General features: G+C 49.5%; 2 protein-coding genes across 2 annotated transcripts in view; one reads left to right on the top strand and one right to left on the bottom strand.

The window, feature by feature from the left end:
- RIPOR1 (RHO family interacting cell polarization regulator 1) overlaps positions 1 to 14424 on the bottom strand; it is a 31018-nt gene extending 16594 nt beyond the window's left edge. The window contains exon 1 of the mRNA XM_032612621.1: positions 14316 to 14424. The gene's annotated coding sequence lies outside the window, so the exon portion shown is untranslated. The remainder of the gene's footprint in view (positions 1 to 14315) is intronic.
- The window catches only part of AGRP (agouti related neuropeptide), a 40617-nt gene that overhangs the window by 8077 nt on the left and 14868 nt on the right, over positions 1 to 17672 (top strand). The window lies entirely within an intron of this gene.

Here is a 17672-nt window from a genome sequence, read left to right as displayed (position 1 = left end):
AGGTCCTGGAGAGACCACTGCTGGGTTGAGTTGGTTGGAGGAAAGGATCAGGCCCAGTTTCAGAGAGGGGAACAGGAAGGCCTGAAGGCTACTCATCAGACACCTTCTGGGTCTGGACGCTGCCCCTGAGCCCTGCCCGTCCGCCGGCCTCAGTTTCCCTGCTGTGGGGGCAGGCTGTCCTTCCTGCCACCATCTGACACCGGTAAGTCTGAGCTCTTAGCCAGGCCACGCACTCACCACTCACTGGGTACTGCCATCTGCGGAGTCTCGGGCCTTGCTCTGGAAGCATGGGTGAGGACCCTGGCAAGGTCTGGGTACATGTTGTCCAAGGGGGCCAGAACCCAGTCTTTTCCAATGAGGGGCTAGAATACTGGCTCTCCCCTGGAGTGGGTTACGGTGGAGCTGACAGCTGACCTCACACTGGGGTAAAAGGGCCAGCTCCACTCCCCCACCCCTCCCATCAATAAGACAACACCGGTCCTCTCCAACCCCACCCTTCAGGCTTCACTCTGTAGTCTGTCACCTTTAGAGGTAGCAGGGGGCACTGACATCCTCTCCCTTGCTAGCTCTTACCAAAGACACACCTCACCCTCTCCCAGTTCTCCCCCTCTCCAGCCCCTCCTCTTTGCCTTCCTTTGCAGCACCCCCTTTTCTGTAGTCAGTAGACCTGGGGATTGCTTCCAGAGACTGGGTTCTTCGTTCTGTTTGCCCCCACCCTAAAATATCCAGTCTCAGGACTTCATCCGTCCACTGCTGAACATCCTGAGCCTTCCCCTGTGCCCAGAGCCCTCTCCTGTTTCAGAGTCCCTGATGACCCACCAGATCTCATGACCTTCACCAGAGGGACTCTTCTTCCTTTGTTCTCCTCTCTGCAAAGCACCACTGTCCACCTAGGCTCCCACCCGAGTGAGGCTGGGCCTCTCTGGAGCTCTCAAAACTGGCACCAATTGGACCCTGCCCACCTGGAAAGTCATCTCCTCAGCAAGGCATCCTCTGACCACCTTCTCTGAAGACAGCCTCTCCTTGGTACTCTGTCCCCATGTCCTGTGGACTCATGCCTTCATGTCACCCATCACCACCAGGTAGCATGTGTGCCTGTGTGTGTTCACACGCCTAAGCCTGCCTCACTGTGAGTCTCTAAGCTCTGTGGGGGCAGGGGCCACAGATGTCCTCATCACCACTGTCCCTGGCTCATATTGGGAATTCAAGAAATATTTATCAAATGAGAGACTGAATGAATGAGTAAATGCATGAACCCTGGACGTCCCCCTCTCTACCCCCACCTTAATTCAGCCTCCTAGTCCTGTAGATTCTATCTCCTTAACATGTTTCAGATTTGTTCCCTCCCTGCACCTCACCTCCCACTATTAGAACTCTGTTGTTTATTAATTCACTCAACAAACACCCACTAACCATTCAGGGCTGGGCAGCATGCTGGCCCCTGGGGTGGCAGTGGCACAGAGTTGTCCCTGTGCTATTGCTTGAGACTCTGATGAGGCAGCGGTGGTTGTGGGGACTCACCAGGGTACTGTCTGAGGAACTCTTTCTTGGCCTGGAATTCTGGAATTCCACTTCCAGAAAATTCCCAATTGTAATAGATAACGCCCTTGCTCGTCACAGTCAATCAGTCTCTCTGTCCAGTGTCTGGCCACATCTCTGCATTGTCACAGGTGGTACCCAGGTCTGGGCCACCGTCTTTTCTGGCCTCCCTGCTGCCTCCTTTGTACCCTACAGTTGTCCACCCAACAGCTCGAGTGATCTTTTTGGGGTTTTTTTGGCTACATCTTGTGGCTTGTGGGATCTTAGCTCTCCAACCAGGGATCAAACCTGGGCCCCCTGCAGTGGAAGCATGGAGTCCTAACCATTGGACCGCCAGGGAATTCCCTCAAGTGATTTTTTAAATCATAAGTCAGGGCTTCCCTGGTGGCGCGGTGGTTGAGGGTCGGTGTGCCGATGCGGGGAACACGGGTTTGTGCCCCGGTCTGGGAAGATCCCACATGCCGCGGAGTGGCTGGGTCCCTGAGCCATGGCTGCTGAGCCTGTGCATCCGGAGCCTGTGCTCCGCAATGGGAGAGGCCACAACGGTGAGAGGCCCGCGTACCGCAAAAAAAACCCAAAAAACAAAATAACTCATAAGTCAGTTCATATTGGTTCCCCAGTGCCCTCAGGATACGTCCAGACTCTGTAGTAAGGCCTCCAAGACCCAGGAGATCTGGCCTTAGATGACCTCACCTCCTCATCTCCCACCTGTCCTGCCAGCCCTTCCTGCTCTGTTTCCACTACACCAGCCTCCCTGCGGATCCCTGGACATGGCCCCTACTCTCTGGCCTCTGTCTCTTCTCCCAGCCTCCTTTCTGCCTGGGATGCTCCTCTCCCTTATCCACTTGGAAAAGAGCTCAAATGTCACCTCCTCCAAGAAACCTGTGTCCTCTGGCTTCCCACTCACCCCTTCTGAGTACCCATCACTGCCTATTGTCCTTGTCTGTGACCACTCCTGGTTCCCCATCCTTTTTCCATCAGGGCCAGGCATGGATGGGGCTGCAGTGAGCAGATGGGACACCTGAGGCTTCACCTGGCCCTCTCCCCCTGTTCAGGGGCCTTGAGGGAGTGACAGCCTCCGAGGATCATGGGGTGCTAGAGGCCTGCCAGGCCTCTCCACAGCAACCAGTGAGCCAGGGGAGGAAGGACACAGCTGACACCCATTTCACAGAGGTGCCATCTGAGGCTCAGGGAAGGCAGGGCCTTTCCATGGTCAGAGGAAGGGGCAGCATCTGAGCTCCAATTCCGCTCACCGAATCCTAATTAGTTTGGCTCTGTCTGAGTCAGGCATCATTCCCTGAGTATTTGCTCTGCTGGTGCTGGCTGGGAGCTAGGGCAGAGCACTGAATCATCACCATTTCTACCTTTGAGCAGTTCACATTCCTGAAAGGATGGGCTCTGGCCTGAGGAAAAAAAAATCCCTCTAATAGATGGCAGGGGGTGGTGAGAACCATAGTGAACTCCAGTTCCTCACACATGGTGCAGCTAGTTCTACTTTTGAGAGTAACGCAGTTCGAGTCCCAAAACGCAGAAAAACAGAAGCTTCCCTCGCCCCACCCCACAGCCCCCACGGCTACAGCTCTCTGGTGTGCAACGTCACCCCCCAGCTTCCTGTGACGGGACAGAATAAAGTCTGCCCCTTACTGCGCCTGTGCTCACAGGCCTCAGATAGGATGTATACATTCATTCATTCATCTGCCAGATATTCAGCAAGCTTTCGTGGAGCCTGGTGTGTGCTCGGCCCTGGGGGTTCCAGAAGGGTGGACAGAGGTGAGGCTACCCAGTCCCTGCGCTTGGGGACTCACTGTCAATTAGGGCAGGTCATCCCTGAGTCTCTACACCTCTTATGTCACCAGTGTGAATGTGCGACTGTGATTGTGTCTGTGTGCACATTTATGTGTGTGAGAGAAGGTGTGTCCTGGTTAGGAAGGGCTTTGTAGGAATGGGGCAAGTTGTTGAGGCTCCCTAGGCAGGCAGGGGGTGGGTCTTTAGAGAAGCATCTGGGGCAGAGAGCACAGCAGAGTTCAAGGTACAGGAGGGAGGAGCAGCCTCCTTTGCTGGCGGGGAGCAGAAGCTTAATGTGGTGGGAGAATTGTGTATGTGTTGGGGATGAGGTCAGCCATGAGGGGCTTTGGGGACTGGCTAAGGAGCATGGAGGGTGATGGGGAGCCTGGGCTTTAAGCTGGGGAATTCTGTGGCCATATCTGTGCTTTGCAAAGGTCATTCAGGCAGTGCTTGGAGGGGGGCAGGTAGAGGCAGCTATCATTTCCCTGCCAAGGTCATGGTGGCTTGTGCCAGAGTTGAGGCAGTAGAGATGGAAACATTCAAGAGATGTTCAGGAGGCAAAATGAATGGCTGGGTGACCGATGGGATGTGAGGTCTAGAGAGGCAAGCATCCCAGATCATGCCAGAGTTTTGGGCCTGGGTGACGGGTGTTTTTCAGTGATGTGGAGAGGCCTGGAGGATCAGGTTAGGGGAAGGTGACATGGTCACTTTCGGCAGGTGGCATCTGAGGGATCTGGGGACTATCCATCCAGGAGGAGCTGTCCTGAAGGCAGGTGGACATGTGGGTAGAGGAAAGAGGTATCCAGGCTAGAGACAGCTTTTGGAGGCAATGATGGTCAACTGGCTCACCAAGAGATCAAATGTGAGAGGGACCAGGGCACTGTGCTCTGCTAGGGCACTTCAGTGGGTGGTGGGGGCAGATGCAGGCTTTAAGGGGGCTAAGTGTGGGTCTGTGGGTGTGCCTGGACCTGCCACCACCTCCGCCTGCCTCCAGTCCCAGCCTGGCCCCTACTGCCCAATGTGTGTGTCAAAGGGCAAGGGCCAGGGATGCTGCCCACGTTTAAGTCTTGGCTTTAGCACTCTCACCTTGCGGTTCCTGTAGCCACTTCTCTTTTCTGATGCTTTAACTGCACTCATCCATTCACTCACGAAAATTGCACTTCTAAGAGGTACTCTGTCTCATTAATAATCAACACAATGCAAATGTAAACAAGAGACTTTTTTTTGCCCTCTGAGATTGGCAGTGATGGACATGATGTGTAAGTGGATGCTTTGTAGAGAATGGGAACTGGTTTGAGTATTTAAGAGTAGTTTTTTCAGTATATATCAGGATGTCAAGTGCAAACCCTCCTTTTCACCCTGAAGTTCCACTTCAAGAAATTTAGGGCTTCCCTGGTGGTTCAGCGGTTAAGAATCTGCCTGCCAGTGCAGGGGACACGGGTTCGGGCCCTGGTCCGGGAAGATCCCACATGCTGTGGAGCAACTAAGTCCATGCGCCACAACTACTGAGCCTGTGCTCTAGAGCCCACGAGCCACAACTACTGAGCCTGCATGCCACAACTACTGAAGCCCACGCGATTAGAGCCCGTGCTCTGCAACAAGAGAAGCCATAACAATGAGAAATCTGCGCACTGCAATGAAGAGTAGCCCCCGCTCGCCACAACTAGAGAAAGCCTGCGCAGGTCAACGAAGACCCAACACAGCCAAAAATAAAAACAAATAAATAAATTTATATTAAAAAGATAAGCAAATAAATAAAAAGAAAAAAAGTAAAAGAAATTTATCCCAGGGACTTTCCTGGTGGCACAGTGGATAAACTCTGTGCTCCCAATGCAGGGGGCCTGGGTTCGGTCCCTGGTCGGGGAACTAGATCCCACATGCATGCCACAGCTGAGGAGCCCGTGTGCCACAACTAAGACCCCATGCAGCCAAATAAATAAATAAATATTTTTTTAAAAAAGAAATTTATCCCAAAGGAAGAGGTATCCAGGCAAGAAAAGATGTGTCTAATTGCTGGCTTGTTCAATCAGAGGTAAAGGGATGGCACAGTCCTGGTGACCATCAGTGGGAGACAGAGGGTGAAGGAGGTTCGTGTGTGCCCTGAGATAACCCCTGGCCACTGAAAATGGATGTGGGGCATGGATTGAGCATCTACTATGTGCCTGGCATCATTCTGGATGCTGGGGACACAGAGGCAGACCAGATAGGCAAGGTCTCTGCTCTCAAGGAGTTCACACTCCAGCCCAAGGAAACAGACAATAATCAAGCTCACATATCTGTAAGATGACTTCAGAGAGAAGGAAAAGCTGTGGAGAAAACAAACCAGGGTGATGTGATTTGGAGCGATGGGGCTAAGGTGCTACTTTAGTCAGGGTGGTCAGCGTAGGTCTCTTTGAGACAGTAACTTTGGAGCCAAGACCTGAATGTCAAGAAGGAAACAGTCACGAAATGATACAAAGAAAGAGTACAGTCGACCCTCTGTATCTGCGGGGGCTGACTGTACTACGTTATTTGATACAGGGACTTGAGCGTCTACAGATTTTGGTATCCGTGAGGGGGTCCTGGAACCAATCCCCAGAGGGTACCGAGGGACCACTGTATTCCAGGCAGGAAGAACAGCTGGGGCAACAGCTTGGAGGTGGGAATGACCTTGCTGTATTTGAGTCATGTAGGCTAGGATAGAGGGAAAGAAGGTAAGGTCTGAGAGGTGGCAGAGTCAGGTCAGGCAGAGTAGGGAGTGAGGGTTTTATATCTCTGAATAGGGAAAGGTGCTCAACACAACAGACACAGAGGACTGGGGGAAAGCACCAGAACAGACACCCGTTCTCCTGTAGCAGGAGTCTCCTCCGGTCAAACCTGTATCCATTGCCCTGGAGAGCTGTCAGGAGGCCTGTCCCAGCAGTGGCCATCATCTCTGGGCATAATTTCACGTGGCTTTCTTTTCTTCTTTGTATTTACTTATACAAAGAATGGTTTTTAATAAACGTATCATACATGGCCATTATGTATTCAGGCATTACCAGGCCCGCCCCTGCACCAGGTGGGTTTAAGCTTCTAGTCCGGAGTCACCAGGCTCGACAGGTGACTTCCCTGGGGACTCACCCCCAGGTGGGGCTATCTCTGCCATTGTCCTGGGTGATCCAGCTTTGGCCTCCAGGGGCACCTGTGAGCAGGGCCTTGCTGGGGTGGGGTGACTGTGTCTCTCTGGCTGGGCCAGGCGTTCTTCCTTCCTTCCTGAGACTCCCTTCTCCTAAGGAACAAGTGGGAGGGACATCTGTGCCTCTCCCAGATCCTGGGATGAGTTGCTTGCCTGGGACTCTTTCACCAGGCCCCCTAGCAAAGGCTCCAGTGTGTGGTGTGTAGTTTACTTCTGAGTTCCTACCGCTACGCGAACTGTTCTGACAGAGATGTGGAGGGTGTTGAGGTGGGGAAAGGCCTAGTCACTAGGCATCTGGCAATACCCTCCACACATGGGATAATGACCTGGAGGCTAACGATCTTCAAACTGACCCCTGCCCCAGCCAAGCCCAAGACATAGTCTTGGTCTTTGGCGCCACCACGTGGGAAGTCTCTACACTGCAGTAACAGGCTTCACAAAATACCTCCAAACTCCAGGAGGTGCCCACTTACCCCAAGCCACATTTTCGTGAATGGATAGTCACTGGACTGTGCAGTGCACAACCTCTTCAGCCCTATGCAGCGGTCCTGCTCACACTCAGACCTGGTTGCATATCATGGTCACAGGGAAGGCCACCACCACCATTAAAACCTCCTCCAGACTTGAGCCTTTTTGTAAAAGTTCCCTGACCCCCCACTTTTCAGTCCTCTCCGCCTTTGACCTGATCCATGTGTGTTGAACACGTATGATCTTCCCCCTCTTCTGAAACTCCCTCTGGCTTCTGTGACTGCTCCTCTTGGATTTCTAGCTGCTTCTCTGGCTATATCTCTTCATGCCCCTCTGTGGGCTCCTCAGGGTGCTGGGTCCCCTTCCCTCATCCTTGATTCTTTTCTCCAGGCCATCCTGACAGCTTCCAGGGCCTTGTTTCTGTTCCCACAGTGATGCCTGGGGAGTCTTCGCTCCCCATCTCTTGTGCCGTTTCCCCACTTAAGATGACCCTTGGGCATCCCAAACTCACTGTATAAAGTCGACCCCATCTCTTCTCCTCAGAACTGCTCTCCCTCCCAGGTTCTCAGGTTAGTCTGGGTGGCCTTTCCCCTGACACCTCTTTGGCCATCAGGTTGCCCCATCTTCTCTGCCCCTTGGCCAGGGCACCATCTGCACCTCCTTTCTGGCCTCTTAGTGTTCTTGGTTTCACCCGGCCTGGTCCATTCTCTACAGAGCCGCTTGATGGCTTCTGCATATTAAACCCTGTCCCTTCTCACTTCCCCGCTGGCCCTTCATCTCTGGCCAGTTCCTCCCCATGAGGTCCTAGCTCAGCCAGACTGAACTTCTTTGTTCCGTGAATACATCCTGCTTTCCCACGCCTCCATATCTTTGCACAGGCTGTTCTGTGCATCTTTTTTCTGTTTCCTTCACCTGGTAACTCCTGCCTACCCTTTAGGTCTCAGCTCAGACACCACTTCCTCTGGGATACCTCCCTGGACCCCAGGCCAGGTCAGTAACCTCTTCACTCTCACAATGCCCTGTGCTTCACACATCACAGACCTTGTCTGCCTCCCCTCCCTAAAGGGCCACCTGCTCCTCTCCAGGGATCCCACACCAAGACTAGCTCTAGGTCGAGTCACCTGACTCTGTGCCTGGTTCTCAGATTCAGAGGTCCTAGATCTCAAAAGTCATCAAGTTGCAGAGAGAGCAAGGCCATGCCTGAGGCCAGTGAACCAGTGGCCAGGCTGGGATGGGAACCAAGACTCTTACCTTCCCTCCCCGGGCTCCCCTGCTCCCCCAGATGCCATTGTGAGTTGAGTAAGTCTCCTTGAGGGCCTGAAGGACTTTGACCAGCAGAGAGTTGGCAGGCCTCTGGCCTGGGGGGAAGGCAGCCATCAGCCTGGGCTCTTGGGAGCCCAGAGAGGTGGCGGAGGCTGTCCCAGAAAGCAGACTGGTGACTCCAGGCCAGCACATCTGATGAAAGTGTTTAATGAGACTCCTTTCTCCCACAGAGCTGTGCAGCGGGAGTGTGGCCTAGAAGTCATGCAGGGAGGACTTGGATTCCTGAAGGGGGTGGTGGCAGCTGTTAGGGCCCCTGGGTTAATTATCTCCAGCGTCACACAGAAGAGAATGTGCTGAGGAGAGACCTCCCCCACCTGGCCTCGGCTCGTCAGGGCAAGGGTCTCTCCAGGACTCAACCTGCTCCCCACCAGGCTGGGGTCCGAACATCAGCTTGGTGTTCTCTCAGGCCTCAGCTCCCCCATCCCACTCTGGCCCCAAAGGGACTCCTGGCTCTTCCCTGAGACTTCTTTGTGGGGTCCCACCTCTGGGCCTTCGCTCTTGCTGTGCCCTCTGCCTGCTCTGTGGCTGGGCCCAGCTCACTTGCTCAAGGAGCTCAGTAAACACTGGTGAATTGAATTGCTCTGTAAATAAACAGAAAGTGCCGAATAGACTGCCTGGCACTTAGGAGATGCACCTCCCTAAATCTGCTAAGCAAACAAATAACCCGAAATGAGAGAAGTGAAAGGATTCATCCAGTCTTTTTTTGTGCTTTTGTCCCCCAAACTGCTCGCCATTCATTTCTTCCAAGGAGCCCTGCTCTCTCTGATCCAGGCCTCTGCCTGAAATTTAGCCTGACCTTCGGTGTGTCTAGACAATCCTACCCTAGGTGTCAAGAAGCCTTCTAGGATTCCCACAGTGGCTCATACCCCTGAACCTTCCTCCTTGTCACCTGGCACAAGTATGATGACTTACTCAACGGCTGTGAGTTCTGTAGGACCAGGGACCACGGTGCCTCATGGACTACTCTACGCCCAGTGCCCAGCACAGGAACTTGATGGATGCTCATAAATATCAACTATTGCATTAGGAATGACTGTAGGCCTTGGAACACTGGGGTATTTTCTCCCTCTCTGAAACTGCCTGGATAATTTGCAAAGTTGGTTCCATCAGTCATTCCAAATTGCCCCAAATGCCCAGGCTCTCACTTGAGCCCTGTCTGGTCCCTTGCTATTTCTCTAGTCTTTCTCACTGTTGTTTTTCTCCTTGAGTTCCCACAAGAGCATAGAGACTTGACAGTTTCACGCTAAAGCTGAAAACCTTCCCCAAGCTTCCTCCTTGCTTGTTTCCTGGAATCTGCTTTCCAATCTCTCTTGGCTTATAAAGCCAGTGACTCATTTACTGAGCCAGGCGTCTCCACAAGGATTTCTTTCTTGCAGAAAATGTGAAAGGAGCGGGTGACACCGTCCTTCATCCCCATCCTCTCTTGGCCCTGGCTTTTTAAAATCTAAAACCCCAGATTTGTTGTATCACGAGAGGCGGTGGAATTGCTGGGTTTCCCCTTGACATATGCAGCCCTCCTTAAACCAGGACCCTTGTATCCCCAGGGGCTCACCTTAAGGCATTTTCAGAGCTTTCAGAGTTTTCAGATCCCCAACCTCCAGACTCCACAATGGCAGAGAATCACCTTTGTTTCCTTGCTAACCTTCCACATAATCACAACCTCTGGCTCTCCCTGGAAATCTAGAAAACTATAGGAATGTATCTAATGCCCTTTTAAGATGCCAAGCCTTCACATCCTTCATAGGCACTAGAAATCACACACATGCATAATTTCTAATTTGTGATAAAAATTTTCAAGTGAAAATGATAGGGTTTGCAGCTTGCACATCAGCTGTCCCTGGCAGGAGTTTTCACATTGAACTGGTGGGGAATTGTACAGACATCACCCACACTCACCCAGATGACCTGGGTGAGTGTGGGTGCCGGTCCATGTGAATTCTGAGAGAATCTGTGGCAGCTGGGAGGGGTGTGGGGTGGGATTTTAGGGACCGCTGATGCAACTGGTTGGATGGGGGTTGAATGAGGGTGTCCAAAAATCTTAGTGGGTGTTTGAAAGGCTAGGTATGTATTTGTGTTAAATTCCTGAGGGTTATCAAAGGCACTGCTTGAATAAAAAATGCTTTGCATTTTTTCATTGTTTTCCTTTCAGTGCAACAAAGCAGAAGGATGGCTTGTGGACAGTGAATTAACCAGGGTTAAACAAAATTTGAAAAACGATGCTGGAGGAGTCCAATAACTCTTATCATCTTCATAGTCATCATCAATAACATAGAGTAACAACAGTCATCATTTTTGAGGACCTAATAAGTACCATACGGCTGTATGCGCACACACACACACACACACACACACACACACACACACACAAAACTTGGGTATCACGGCACATACCAGTCAAGGTAGTCTTATCTACTGTGCGTCCCCTATTCTGCTATTCTACACTGGTCTTGGAACCTTTTACCCAGGACATATTTTATGGGATTCCGTGCAAAATAAAAAGGTAGAGCACCTTGTTCAGAATGATTATGAATTTCAAGGTGGCGACAGCAGGGCATTAAACAAGTGTGGGACCCTTTCGAGCAGGTTGCCCTGTGTGACTAAACAGCTCTCAGGCCTGTGAAGCAGGTCCTGCTTTCACCTCTGTCTAGGTGCACTGCTCAAACTTTTCTCCACTGGAAAGATTTCCCCCCACAGCTGGGGGTGCAATGCAAGAGCAGTTCATTTTCAGTTTGTTTCTTTCACACCAAAACAACACGTCCTTGAACCAAGCTTGGGCTTTCTCCCTCTATTAGCCATTTGCTGGGTACCCCACCTGATGCATGGGTGTGAGATGAGCGATAGGTATCAGTGCAACAGTGTTAGGCGACATTGGTATTTGAGCCACCTGTTGATAGAGATTACTTATACTATTTGGATTTGCCTAAGCTTGAGCTGGGATATACAACATCTAATTAGTGATGGACTCACTGCTTGGCCTGGCCAACCTAATGATTTTGTGTGTCGGCCAGCACCCAGTTCATGACGAGCAGGTCTAGCCACATGTTCACATGATGACCCACAGTCATGAACTCAGTCAATAACCAAGGTCAGCAATTTCTCTTCTAATGTTGTAGAAGAGAGTCCCTGTGACTCTCCTGTTGGGGCTTGCCCAAGGCTCCCCACAGCATCTTTCTCTGTGATGGAATCTACCTGATTGTTTGACATAAGCGGCAGGAATGCTCATACTGTAGCCTGGACCTGCTGCAGGGTCCACTCTCATTCTAGAAATCACTCGAAATTAGCAACCTTCCACATCACCTGATAAATGGAACAGTGAGAATACAAGAGAATTTTGTATTCTTCCTCCAAAACCCAAACAGGAACAGAGGCACAAAAACAGTGGAAAAACAGAAAGTGAATATTAAAATCATGGAACTAAATCAACCATATCAATAATATGAGTAATAATTAGATGTAAATGTACTGCAATGCCAAGTCAAGGGCAGAGATTCTCCGATGAACAGAAAAGTAAGACCCAACTATATGCTGTCTATAATTACGCTCACTTTAAATATAAAGACATAAATAAGGTGAAAGTAAAGAATGGATAAAGATACGCCAAGCTGACGGTGAGCCTAGGAAAGCTGCAGTGGCAATAGTCATATCAGACGTGGTAGACTTCAAGAGAATGGGTGTTATCCAAGCTAAACAGGGAAATCCATATGGATAAAATCATTCACTGGGAAGTCATAATAATCATACATGTGTGTATATGTAGTAACAGAGCTTCAAAATATTTGAAGAAAACAACTGACAGAAAAGGGAAGAACTAGACAAATCTATAATAATCATTGAAGACTTTTATACCCCACACATCAAAGAATAAAATAGCTGGACTAAATAATAAGGAAATACATAGAAGAACAGTAGAACATTGTCAAGTACCCTGACTGTAATGGACATCTATGAACACTAAACAGCTGCAGCATTCATTTTCTTTCCCAGCAAACGTGCTACCTTCACCATGATAGACCATATGTTCACCCATCAAACGATATCCATAAAATTCAAAGAATGTGCCAAGTATGTTCTGTGACCACGGTGGAAGGAAATGAAAATGAATAACGATGAGATTCACAGAAAAATCTCAAACATTTGGAAATCATACAACACATGTAAAGGATCCGTAGGTCAAAGGAGACATTTCACAGGAAATTAGAAAATATTCTGAATGAAGTGATAATAAAAACTAAACATATCAAAATTTGTGGGATATACTGAGGCAGTGATTAGGGAGAAATTTACAGCTTAAAACACTTATATTGTAGAAAAGAAAAATATAAAGGGGGGGGATTAGTCCAGCAACATTCTCATGGCTTTGTGGTAACAATGCAGAGTATGAGCACTGCAGGGCAAGAGACTCCTCCTGGTTTCCCTGCCTACAGGCTCCCATCCCTCTCACATGGTAGCCCGGAATATCTAAAACACAAAACTATCTGTCACTCCCTTGCTCCAAACCCTCCCATGGCTCCCCACTGCTTCAGGGTGAAACTCAAAATGGACCTTGGCAAGGTCCATTTTTCTTTATTTTTTACAAATATTTATTTATTTATTTTTGGCTGCGTTGGGTTTTCGTTACTGCACACAGGCTTTCTCTAGTTGCAGTGAGCGGGGGCTACTTTTCAATGCGGTGCGTGGGCTTCTCATTGTGTTGGCTTCTCTTCGTTGCAGAGCACGGGCTCTAGGCACGTGGGTTTCAGTAGTTGTGGCATGTGGGCTCAGTAGTTGTAGCTCGCAGGCTCTAGAGTGCAGGCTCAGTAGTTGTGGCGCACGGGCTTAGTTGCTCCGTGGCATGTGGGATCTTCCCGGACCAGGGCTTGAACCCGTGTCCCCTGCATTGGCAGGCAGATTCTAAACCACTGCGTCACCAGGGAAGTCCCAAGCTGACCTTTTCTGACCTTGCTCCTGCTCAACTTTACCTCTCATGCCAGGCCTTGTTTGTCTGTGTGCTGCATCTGGCTTCCTGAACGGTCCCTTGAAATCAAGAGGTTTTTTTTCTCCTCTGTCTTTTTTTGCTCTAGAACTAGGGTTGCCAGATAAAATACCTCGACTCCCAGTTAAACCTGAATTTCAAATAAATAATGAATAACTTTTTAGTATAAGAATGTCCCCGGGCTTCCCTGGTGGCGCAGTGGTTGAGGGTCCACCTGCCGATGCAGGGGACGCGGGTTCGTGCCCTGGTCCAGGAGGATCCCACATGCCGCGGAGCGGCTGGGCCTGTGAGCCATGGCCGCTGGGCCTGCGCGTCCGGAGCCTGTGCTCTGCAACGGGAGAGGCCACAGCAATGAGAGGCCTGCATACCGCAAAAAAGAAAAAAAAAAAAAAAGAATGTCCCCAATATTGCACGGGGTATATGTATATACTAAAAAAGTATTCACTGTTTATCTGAAGTTCAAATTTAACTGGGTGTTAATTTTATTTTTTTTTTATTTGCCAAATCTGGCAACCTTACCCAGAACTGGCACATGGTGTTCCATCTGCCCTTTCCTTGCTTCTCTGCATGGGTGACTCCTTTTCCTGAGTCAGGTCTCAGCTTAGAAATACTCCCCCCCAGGAAGACAGTTCTCCCTCCCCCTTTCTCAAGCTGAGGCTATAGTTGTCTCATTACTGTGCCTGAGCTGTGCCCCCCAGGCAGGGTAGGTCCACCTCATTCACTGCTAACTCCTCAATCCCTGGTATAGTGTCTAGCACTTGGTGACTACTCAATAAATACTTGTTGAAGGAACAAGTGCTGACCTAGGTCCTAGCTATGGGGCTAGAGGGCTGGCCCACTTCCTGCCTTTCAAGCCCTTCCCCCCAGTAGGGGATGCATCAGTTATCTATCACTGCAAACAAACCACTCCAAAAATTAGTGACTTAGAAACACAGCAGCCATGTAGTTTGCTCACGAATCTACAAAATGAGCAGAGCTCAGCAGGCACAGCTCAGCTCTGCACCCTGCACCCCTAACCCCTAACACACACAGCTGGGATAGGAGAATCCACTTCCAAGATAACTCACTCACACGGCTTTCAAGTTGGTGCTGTATGCTGCTTCTCTCCACATGTGCCTCTCCACAGGGTGGCTGGGGCTTCCTCACAGCGTGACAGCTGGGTTCCAAGAGCAGTATCTCAAAGGAGACAGAAAATGGCAGATGCTAGTTATCTAAGGCCTAGATCTGGGAACTAGTACAGTGTCACTTCCACCATATTTTATTGGTTAAGTAGTTGCAGAGTCCATATTCAAGGAGAGGGGTCATAGACCCCTGTCTCTAAATGGAACAAGCGCTAAAGAGTTTTGTGACCGTGTTTTAAAGCTACCACAGGAGAGAATACTCACCACAAAGGAATTGACAGAACGTATCATCAGCACCAGTCTGAGTGTATGACGGTTCATAGGATGCTTTTCTCTCCATGGTGTGCAGCACGGGCCAAAATATTCAGGGAGTCTTAGAGTGACATAGGGCAGGAGCGACAGAGAGAGGAAGCAAGGGAGCAAGACAGAGAGAGCAGAGAGAGAGGTGTGCGAGGTAAGGAAAGTCTTCCCTCGGAGCAAGAAGAATGTGAGCAACTCAACCAATGTAGGCACTTACGATAACGGTACCTGAAGGGAGGCTGCACAGTTGGCACCTGTCGTGGGTCCGTTGGGATGTTGTAAACAGACAATTTCAAATTGAATTCTTTTCTTTTGGTTTTGAAAAAAAAATTAGTCTATAGAAAGCTGACAGAACAGTCAAATGAACAACCCACACACCTGTCACCTAGTGTCACTAATGGTTAACATTTTACCACATTTGCTCTTTGAAAGTAAGTTACAAACGAGACATCTCCCTCCCCAATCCTTTGGCCTGCATTCCCTCTCCTGCCCCACTCCCTCCCACCAACCTTCCCACCCAGCAGTGTACTCTCTGCACCAGTGGTTTCACTTGGGGTGATTTTGTCCCCCAGGGATTATTTGACAATGTCAAACGGAGACTTTTTTTTTTTTTGCGGTACGCGGGGCTCTCACTGTTGTGGCCTCTCCCGTTGTGGAGCACAGGCTCCAGACGCGCAGGCTCAGCGGCCATGGCTCACGGGCCCAGCCGCTCCACGGCATGTGGGATCTTCCCGGACCGGGGCACGAACCCGTGTCCCCTACATCGGCAGGCGGACTCTCAACCACTGCGCCACCAGGGAAGCCTGACATTTTTTAAATTACATTTTTTATTGAGAAAAAATTCACGTAAGATAAAATTCACCATTTAACCATTTTAAGGTGTTTCTTTAGTTCATGATGTGATGCAACCTTCATTGCTAATTCTAAACCATCTCTGACTTTTCGACTTGTTGCACCTGAAGCGGTGCTCCTGACACCTAGAGGGCAGGGGCCAGAAATGCTGCTAAAGTCCCAGGAGAGAGAATTATCTGTCTCCAAAGTGTTGAGGCTGAGAGACCCCACTCTACACCATTAGAGCACCACATCACATCCAAGGAAACAAGCAGCCATTCAGTCATGTCATCCCTACTGGTCTCAAGAATGCCTTTACAGCATTTTTATTTCAGTTCAGGAGGCAAGGTTCACATGTTTGGTTGTTAGGTCTTTTTAGTCTCTTTTAATATAGAAGAGTATTCTCTGCCCCATACTCAGCCTTTTTGTCTGATTACTTTTCGTAAGAGTTCAGGCCAGTTTTAGCACCTCATTCTGTTTCCATATTTTATTATTATCTTTTTTTATTGAAGTGCAGTTGATTTACAGTGCTGTGCCAATCTCTGCTGTACAGCAAAGTGACTCAGTTTTACATACATAGACACATTCTTTTTTTAAAATATTCTTTTCCATTATGGTTTATCCCAGGAGATTGGATATAGTTCCCTGTTAGCACCATATTCTGGATTTACCTGACTGCTTCCTCAAGATTAGATTCACGTTAAACAATTTTGGTAAGAATATTATATTGGTGATTATTGCATCACATCAGGGGGCCCATAAGATGAGGTTGCTGTGCTATTTATGATGTTGAAACTGGATGATGATGTAGTTCACAAGATAGAAGGTAGCTGCCCCCCACACCTCGCCCACCTAAGTATGGGGTCTAGGCAGCCAGCCTAGTTGGCTTACCCTTTCTGAAAAGTAGGCATGGCCTGGGGAGGGTGACTCTCACCCAGTGGGGAATCCTCAGGCCCTCCTCCCTTCTTTCTGCTGCCTTACCTTCTGAGTTCAAGGGGAAGGCCCCAAGAGCTAGTGGTTCCCTTTGCCAACCCCAGGGAGCAGGCCCCAGCCCAGGTCACTGAGAGGCCATGGGAGGACACCTTGTTCCTTGGTTCCCAGGAAGAAGAAAACTGAAGGGCAGACGTGGGCTGAACCCCTCGAGGCTGGAACCTGGAAGCTGAGGGTGTGGACAAGTGGGGGACAGGGGGTTGTGATGCTGGAAACTGCAGGGCCCAGTAGCATTCCTGTGATGAACAACTGGGCAAAAGCTGCACTGAGGTCACTCCCTACCTTCTTCCTTTCAGAACGCTCCATCCACCTTTAGGAACCCTCTTTAAATACCAATACCACCTCCTCCAGGTGGTATTTCCTTCCTCCTACCAGTGGTGCAGGAAGAAGGAAACCTTGACTGCTGTTCTCACAGCACTTCAGGCTAGATAGAACCACTGCCAGGACAAAAATTCTCTCCCGTTACACTGGAAGTGAGAACTTGAGAACCTGCACAATGCTTTTTTGAGTCAGCACTGAAGCAACATATAAAAATTCAGTTTTCTGGCTTTTCTTGAAACATCTGAAGCTCTGGCAACACTGGGGCTACATCTCCACCTGGTGTCAATGGCTTCCCCTTTCAGGCCAAGCACGCCCCACACCTCCCCAGTATTGAGTATGTGTGTGGCTTTTAGTCTTACTCCTGAACCATTGCCAACGCTGAAGTTGAGAACTATTTCTCTGTACCCATGTCTCCAAAATAAGTATAACAATAAAAGAGAGGTCAAAGAGTCATGCACTTCAGGGAAAATGGGAGAAGGCACATTTCTTTGTGGAACTGAAGAATATTCCTGTGTACTTACAATGCAATCAAAGGAGGTCTGTATTAAAAATATATATATAGGGACTTCCCAGGTGGTCCAGTGGGTAGGACTCCACACTCCCAATGTAGGGGGCCTGGGTTTGATCCCTGGTCGGGGAACTAGATCCTGCTTGTCACAACTAAGAGTTCGCATGCTGCAACTAAAAAGTCCGCATGCCACAACTAAAAAAAAAGAAGATCCCACGTGCTGCAACTAAGACCTGGCGTAGCCAAAATAAATAAATAAATATATATTTTTAAGTCAAGTTAAAAAATAATATATATATATATATATATATATATATATATATATATATATGACCCTAAGTGTCATTGTGTCTTAGC

The sequence above is a fragment of the Phocoena sinus genome, chromosome 19 (assembly GCF_008692025.1).
Source record: "Phocoena sinus isolate mPhoSin1 chromosome 19, mPhoSin1.pri, whole genome shotgun sequence".
Taxonomy (NCBI): Eukaryota; Metazoa; Chordata; class Mammalia; order Artiodactyla; family Phocoenidae; genus Phocoena; species Phocoena sinus.
This window is presented reverse-complemented; position numbering and strand designations above follow the sequence as displayed.